This window comes from Heliangelus exortis, chromosome Z, assembly GCF_036169615.1.
Source record: "Heliangelus exortis chromosome Z, bHelExo1.hap1, whole genome shotgun sequence".
Classification (NCBI taxonomy): Eukaryota; Metazoa; Chordata; class Aves; order Apodiformes; family Trochilidae; genus Heliangelus; species Heliangelus exortis.
In genome coordinates, this window is record NC_092454.1 from 28,788,982 (window position 1) to 28,797,977 (window position 8,996).

The window sequence follows — 8,996 nt, forward strand, 5'->3', positions numbered from 1 at the left end:
TTTGCTTCTCACCCTTTTCAGTTTTCTCTGTAGTCCAGTAATTATTGTTAAGATACAAGTCAGGAATGAAATAGTAATAGCACCTGCTGGTCTACCCAGCCTTATATGAGGGCAGTGAAAGATTTTCTTTCTGATGTGCCCAGTACAAAACCAAATAATTCTAGCATGTATTTTCCAATTCCATAGTCCTTTCAGTTTCTTGGTAACTTACTGATTTTCAAAACTTCCAACAAGTGAAGAATTGTCTCAGAGTAAATAATGAAATTTAATTATGATAATTCATTTCTATTTAAAAAATTAAGAATTGCTATTGTCCTGTTGAAAATAACATTTCTATTTAAAAAATTAAGAATTGCTATTGTCCTGTTGAAAATAACTGTTTCTAGACCTAACATTTAAAAAAAAAAAAAAAATTATGCTTCTTTAATTATTTGTATTATCTTAATAAACTTATTGTGGAAGCTGATTACTTTCTTTTACACTCTAAAGCTGAATCAGCATTGGGCTTTTAATTTATATCATTGGGTTTCCCACTTAAAATATAGCTGTGGAATATTTTTTTACAAATCTTAGGCACTTGTTCATATTTGTGATATATGCTGTAGAAAAAAATTGAGATGCATATGTTTTTTTTTAAGAAAAGTTACAAGACCAAGTCAAGTGCATAATTTTCAGTTTACTCCAAAACCTCATTTGTTTGAACTGATAAATACAGAAAATTTGCATGCATTTATTGTAGATCATCAAGACTGCATTATCTTGTTTTTCTTTCTTCCATTGTATAATATTACTTAGTGTCATGAATCTTAATCACTCACAAGAAGTAAACTGAGCAACAATCCTGGACTTCATGAAGAAACTTTAAAGCAATTAAGTACAGTTCTAGGTTTAGTCAATACACAACATCTAATTACTATCCCAAACTACCTAGTCCAAGATCAATTAATTACAATACTTATTCTAGGTATAAGGAAAAATGTATCCATATGATGGTCTACAGAGAAAGATAATAAGGAAAAAGTATTGCATTATTTGTGAACCAGGAAGTACTGCTTGAAGTGCTAGGTGTTTATTTACTGAGTTCAGCTTCATTTTGCTTTGTAAATTCACTTCAAACAATATATTTTTTTTAACAGGATATAATTCCTTTTCTTCTTTACTTTGCTATTGAATCATCTCATACGACAGAGATACATTTTTAAAATTAGAGTTCCAGTTTTCATCTTGAGTGCAAAATGTTGGGGTGGCAGTGTTCCTCTTTGACAGTGGTTTGAGCCACTAGAAGAAGCTGCACTTCCAGCTATGTTGACCAGCAATCTGCTGGAATGCTTCCCTTGGAAAATCCAGGCCATAACTTTCATGTTCCAGAGTGGGAAGGCATTGGTGAAAACCGAGAGATGCAACAGTAACTTCAGCTCCACCACTTCCTTTACAGGGAAGGGCACTCTGTAAGGAAGTGATGAGAAGTTTTGATCCTTTCTAGAAAAAAGCAATTAATGGTGAGTTGCTATGATCTTGAAACAAAGTATTGGAGGGCACAGTCAAGAGAAAACTTCTCTGAGTTTCAGAGATACAGTGTGATACGCAAAGGTGATACACAGTACTCTAATCCCTACATTCAAAATTATGTTTAACAGTAAAAGAAATTAAGAATGGAAGAATTGTATTCCTCCCTTGTGAGTAGGACAGACTGAATGCTTACTCTATGAATGAAGAACAGATTTGAAAAGGACTGGCAGTAGGTATGGTCTTTATTCAAAATAGAGAGATGCCTAATTGTCTGAGGGTCTAAGCCACCCAATAAAGTCACTGTGGCACATTACCAAATTATATCATTAAACTAAAAATCAAGCCAACTGTCTATGTACATCCTGTTCAGATCCCTGTGCATGTTGTCCTATATCTGGGTTCTCCACTTGGTGGGCAGAAACCATATTCCACACAGAGCTGAGACACTGTTTTGTTTCATTTTTGCACAAAAGGTGTGCTAGGCAATAGTTCACAAAGCTAGAACACCTTCCCCGTTAGAGAGGATTTATTCTATAGACCAGAACATGCAAAATCACCTTATGTCTAAGTATACTGATATCATTTGCCTACGTGATTGGCTAACTAGTCTTTACCTTCACTTGAAGTGGTACAGCATCCATCTACTATAGCAAACTACACATGGTCAGAAGTTAGGCTGCTCTCATAGGCAGGGCAGTCCTTCTAGCCTAAGGGAGAGCATATTAGCATGCTAATGACATAACTTCATACAGTAAGTTCATGTAATCATTGCTTTCTACTGTCAGTTCTAATTCTTTTAACTAGTGCTCAGGGCTAAAGACCTTTGTGGTTAGTATCATCTTTTCAACTCTTCTTCACACAATAAGCTCAATAAACATCCCCTTCCATCCCATCGTGCTGACTTGTCTTTTTTCCACATTGGGCACCCTTCATCTCCAAGAACTCCACAAAGAAGAAATTAGTGAAAAACAACCATTTAAATTATTAACCAGGAAGTTTTGTTAATGACAGACATATAACCTTTATTGTCCACAATTAAACTGTAGTTAGCAGCTCTATGCTTAAGAACAGTACTCTACCACAGGCCAATATATTGCCATTTAACTACTGCCAGTTTAAATATCCAGTAAAAATATCCTCTAAGCAAAGATGAAACTGGGAGGGTTTTTTACATCTTGTCATTAGATTAACTAGTTCACTTACAAATGATCTGCTTTTAGACTGAAGGGCTTGCAGGTTTTGGATGTTGTTTGCTCTTTTTACCCAAGATGACAGCATGTTAATTTTATGCATTTGCTTTGTAATTGTTAGTACTACCAGTGATCTTTTCTTAATACTGAAAGAGCTAATAAGATTTTCACTTTTGAAGAGAGCTGCCTTATTTCCCCCTCCATTTTATCATCCTTTGGTTCACATCTCTGACTGCATGAATTTGGTCTTTCCTGGTGACACTAAATGAGAAGTGTTCCATAACTTTATGTAATGCACTCCAGCACCTAACAGCTGTTTACTGTGTTAGAGCCAGTGCAGAACTAAGTCAAAGCAAGATCGTGTGAAATGCATAGAACTAGAGATTTCACTATACACTTCTGGTCCCATCAGACAATGTAGGAGCAATATCCTAACAGTTCTTTGAAAAAAATTCTATTTGGCTTTCATAACTGTGAAGTTAGAGTTTTTTACTAGCGTCTAAACCAAGAAGTAGGAAGTGTTTCCATTTGTAAGGGTGTCATGGAAAGAGTGATGCATTTCACTTCCAAGAGAGAAGCTGCAATATACTGTATTGATAACAAAATTCAATGGTAAATACAGCAGTGTCTTGACAAGATTCGATGGTGAGGTAGACCAAATTACTGCACAGAGTACAAGGTCTGACAAAACCATTAGGGACATCCTCACTGTTGACCCCTTTTGTTCTAAATTCCTCAGAAAGGAGTCTAGACTGTGGCTGAACCCAGACTTAGGCCCAGGCTTGATCAACGGTTTATGTCTAAAGAATTATATGTGCACAATCAATCCTTTATATCTCGACATTTCAGCACTCATTACTTATTTGCTTACTGAATGTCTGACACAATTCAGATTGTCTCAACCAAGGAATAACCCTGAGAGGTGCCCCAGTTGAAGGGGAGACCTTAGCATGTATACTGCTGCAGTGCAGGAAAGCTCAAGAGGATCTGAGCTGTCCACTATTTATAAAGATGAATGGCTTACAGACCTGTTTGCATTCCAGCAAGATGTCTGGGTCAGTGTATCAGACAGTCCCTGGCTACTGTGTTGCCATTCATCTTCCCAAAGTCCAATTTAAGCCAGACGTGACAGCCATCACAACTTAAGTGATAACACCATGTTAAGTCACTGCGACTGCCATTGGTGGTTATGGCTTAAGTGGGACAGAGTAAAGTCAGGGGAGAGAGTAGGGAGCACAATTACAAGGAGTCTTCTATTTCAGTCAGTGCAAGAGCTGTATCAGGATTACCAGATATATACAGATATATAGAGATATATACAGGCAGGAAAACCAGGAGATCAGGCCTAGTCAGCATCAGTTTACAAAAGGCAGGACCTATTTGACAAACCTGATTTCCTTTTATGACAAGGTGACACACTTGCTGGATGAAAGAAATGCTGTGGATGTTGTCTATCTTGACTTTAGTAAGGCATTTGACACAGTTTCTGTCTGTTCATGGCTTGGATGGGCATACACTTTACTGGGTTAAAAACTGGTTGGATGACTGGGCCCAGAGTTTTAGTCAATGGAGTTAAATCCAGTTGGTGTCTGGTCACCAGTGGTGTTCCCTAGGGCTTAGTACTGGGACCATTCCTGTTAAACATCTTTATTAATGATGTGGATGAGGGGGTGGAGTTCACCCTTAGTAAATATGCAGATGACACTAAGCTGGGTGCAAGTGTTGATCTGTTTTAGTGCAGGAAGCCTTTACAGGGGGATCTTGACAGGCTTAATCAATGGGCCAAAGCCAATGGCATAAGTATAGGCATGTCAGATAGCCCCTGAACAGAAAGCTAGGCTAAAATTTAAAATATATGAGTTCAATCTGAGAAGGCTTTACTGTGTATCTCAGTTTTGCATTTAAACATTTCACACACCACCTAGACATAGATAATCTTTTGCAGCCCTCAGCACATACTCAAATCAATGGCACACACGTGGTTTGTGTATATGCTGGATTATTCTTCTACTGTTATGGTGTAGAAAAAAGGTGGAAATAAAGCTTTGAAACTGGCAGTAATCATGGAAATAATTTATATAAATAAAAACTACTGGCACTCCACATACAACACATTAAGTCCCTTTTATGTCCAGATATGAGTTCTGATACCTACCCTGAAAGATATCCAAACTGTCCTACTGTTCACAGTTGATTCGCTGATCAGCAGCTTTTCATTTTGATTAAGTGTAATTTACAAACATAGTCAGACTAACAGAATTCTGAATCAGACCAGATGCAATTGTTTTACATCATAAATTTATCTCCATACTTGTATTTGATCTGTGGCTGTTTGCTGCTCTCCAGAACAAGCTAATTAATAAGAATGATAGAATCAAATGACCAACAGTGACCCACACAATCCTTATTTGTTTTGAATATAGATGGAAAGAACTAGCAGCGCAACAAAGAGAATGCTTATCTTGTGAACAACAAAAATGACCACCTTTTTAAAAGACAGGAATCACTAGCAGTCATGTCTACACACTGTATAGATAACAGGTTTTAATAGCTGGACTAGGGAAAGATAGAAAGGAATAATTTTTTTTATCAATCACAACACAGTTGAGAAAAAAATAACCCAAAGCATGAAAAATTCAGGGCAAAACATCACACCTGCATTTGCATGAAGAAAATTAATACAAGATTTCAAACTGTGCTACAAGTCGGTCACAACAAAGCGACAAGCCACCATCACTTGCTTCATTTCAGGGTGTATATAACAATAGCCACATGCACATCCTCAAAATCCATAAAGCAAATACACGGTATTCATAATGCTCATTAGAGAATGTACATAGTTGGTGATCTATTTCTGGCAGCACAGCAGCAGTCTGTCAGGAAATGCAGTACTGAAGGGCCCTATCTTGATCACAAGAACAAATGCCAGGCTGTTCTGAGACACTGCATTCTCTCAGGCTGCGTTCCATTTAAAAGGAGTCCTATGCAGATTATTCTGCCAGACAGGTTTTTGAGGAAGTGAAATAAACATAATTCGCTTGACAGTTGAGAATATTACTTCCTTTTAAATCAGAATATTATATATATTTATATATAATTCAGAAGTCATATGTACATAGAAAACCAAGGGATTAATCATCCAGCTCTCTGCTCAGGTCTGTGGCATGCCTCATAAGGAAGCTGTCAGAATCCCCAACTACAAAGAACTATCCTCAGCTACTATTAAGAGTACTGTTAGCATAGGATAAGGAAATATTCTTGTTAGAAATGCTATAGAAGGTAGTTAAAAGAACCTTTTAATAAGCCACTAATATCCAAGGCATCAGATAACTTCTTAAAAGTAAGACCAACAGCAGATAGCATCAGTAATAGCTTACTAGTTGTGTTAAAATACCAATGATCATGTTATACTGCCTTCTGCAGAGCTTGCAGTAGATACAACACTTTTGGAAGTACACTTTTACAGATACAGTGATCACCTTTTTTTATACATCAACATATATATAATTGAAGCACCCTTTGCTTTCTGCTGTCATTTTTCACAAAGCATTTCAATGGTGTATCTAACTCATGATTGCTTCCTACATACTTCACATTTTAGCTGCAACAAAAACTTAGCAAAACAACACTCAGAGTTGTGTTTGGTCTGTATCTGAAATAACTTGGTTTGACACTTTCAGCTGCAGAGCTAATCACACAGTATGAAGATAAATTGAAATACTATATCTCCCATGTATACTCAGCAGATCATCACATTATACAAGCTCCTGTAACCTTATGGACTCTTCCATATAGTTTTTCTTTCAAAGCTTTTATATCTTCTTCAGTTTTACAGCATGTAATTTTCTCTTCCAGGATTCTCTTAGGATCCTCTTCTAAAAGATATTCATAATGCCTTTCAAAATTAATTCAGCAATATCAGATCACTGTGTTAAAGCTCGTCTAAATATCTCTGTAAACACTGCAAGTGGGATCCTGTGGGAATCATATTCAGGGAGCAATAAGGCTTCCCTAAGCCCCCTCTTTCTCAGACTAAACACCTTCAATTCCCTCAGTCACCCTCCATAGGACTTGTTCTGTAAACCCTTCACCAGCCTATTGCGCTTCTCTTTCAATGTTTTTCTGAAAGTGTACTGCTAATATTGAGGGGAAAATATAGTTAAATTTTTCCTAGCTACATTCTTTGTTTCACTGAGTACTAACTTAAAACATTGAGAATAGTTACGTATCCAACACAGGGAATATTTTACTCCTGATAATTTCTCCATAGACTCCTTATAGCAGGAAAACCCACAGACCAGAAATAAATCCCTCTGCCACACTTTCTTGCAAAAACAAAAGGAGGGGTTCAGGTTTGTCTCCTCCTTTCCACAGCACAACTACCCTCCAGTGCAGAGGCTTGTGGTCTGGAGCCATCAGTCTGGGACCAATCAATCAGTATGATGCTATTAAGCAGTCCTGAGCACCTGAGCACTCAACAAGCACTAGACAAGTCAAGCACTTGCCACTGCTACTTTGAAAGATGTAGATAGCAGAAGCAGAGATGTGGATATGGAACTGGGGCTTGCGAATGTTTGATAAAGCTACTATAAAAGGAAGTTAGAATCAGGCTCAGGTTTCAATAAATATATAATAGTGATCACGAGTTTGTTACAAAGCACATACCCATGGGAAGAGGCTAACGTACCTAGTAGACTTGGACATGTACCACTGCTGTACTTGGACAGGTACCACAGCATTTGCCATTCCTCCACATAATCTATCTTCCTCCTTCACTAGTCAGAGAGAACTGTACCACTGGCTAGTACAGTGCATGCATAAATTACTTCAGATCTTTATATATAGTCTCTGACTGTACTGCTGACAATTTATTACAAGAAAAACAGACAAAAAACCCCACTGCATAGACCTTGTTATCCTTGTGAAAATTTTTTTCAAAGATAGTTGCTTAGTAATTAACATCTTTCCGACTTCCCATACTAGAAGGACTAAAGAGGAAACTTTTGCAGGAATCCCATGGGCTAAGACTCTGGAAGGGAGCCCAAGAAAGTTGGTCAGTTTTTAAATACCACTTCCTTCTGTCCTAAGATAGGTGCATTCCCTTGAGTGAAAAATCAGGTAGCGGTGGTAAGAGGCCTGCGTGGATCAATAAGGAACTTTTAAAGACAGTTTCATGGAAAAAAGAAATTTGCAGCTCACAGAAGAAGGGACTTGTCACTTGGGAGAACTATAGGGATATTGTCAGAGAATGTAGGAAGGCACCAAGAAAAAACAAAACCTTCTTAGAACTCAGACTAGCAGAGGAAGTAAGAGGAAACAAGAAGAGCTTCTTCAAATACATCAGTTGTAAAAGGAAAAATAGGAATAATGCAGACCCAGAGCTGAACTGGGGTGGGAGCACTGATTACAGAGGATGCAGAGAAGGCAGAGTTGCTGAATGCCTTCTTTGTTCAGTTTTCACTCCCAGGACCCGCCCTTGTGAACTCCAGACCATGGACATAAGAGGGAAGGCCTGGAGGAGGGAAGACTCATCACTGGTCAATATAGACTGGGTTAGAGATGAGTTATGCAAGTTGAATACACACAAGTCCATGGGCCCTGATGGGATGTACCTAAGAGTGTAGAGAGAGCTGGCTGAAGTTATCACCCTGCCACTCACCATAATTTTCAGAAGATCATGGCAAACAGGAGAGGTGCCTAAGGACTGGAGGAAAGCCACTGTCACTCCAATCTGAAGAAAGGGCAAGAGGAAAGATCCAGACAATTACAGACCAGTCAGCCTCGCCTCCATCCCTGGAAAAATGATGGAGCAGTTCATTCTGGTGGTCACCTCTAAGCACATGGCAGAGAAGAAGGTTATCAGTCGACAGCATGGATTTTCCAAGGGGAAATCATGCTTGACTAATCTGATAGTCTTCTATGATAACTGTGACTGAACGGCTAGATGCAGGGATACCAGTAGATGTAGTCTATCTTGGCTTTAGCAAGCTTTTGACAGTCTCCCCTAACATCCTCATGAGCAAGCTCAGGAAATGTGGGATAGAAGAATCTGCTGTGAGATGGATTAAGAACTGGATATGCAACAGAGCCCAGCAGAGTGGTAATCACTGGAGCAGAGTCCAGCTGGAGACCTGTGACTTATCAGTGCCGGGTCCAGTTGTTGGGGTCTGAGCTAATGCAGAACACTTAGGTATCCGCAGGGGGGAAGGGGCACATCACCGCCCATAAGCTCGACACACCGACGCGATACTCTGTCCTGCCTCGGAAACCAACACCACCCCCTCCCCGCCACTTTGC

At 38.7% G+C, this 8,996-nt stretch overlaps 1 protein-coding gene and 1 long non-coding RNA gene across 2 annotated transcripts in view; both read right to left on the bottom strand.

The window, feature by feature from the left end:
• PAM (peptidylglycine alpha-amidating monooxygenase) overlaps positions 1-8,996 on the bottom strand; it is a 457,165-nt gene that overhangs the window by 403,067 nt on the left and 45,102 nt on the right. The window lies entirely within an intron of this gene.
• LOC139789595 (uncharacterized) overlaps positions 1-8,996 on the bottom strand; it is a 150,717-nt gene that overhangs the window by 112,304 nt on the left and 29,417 nt on the right. The window lies entirely within an intron of this gene.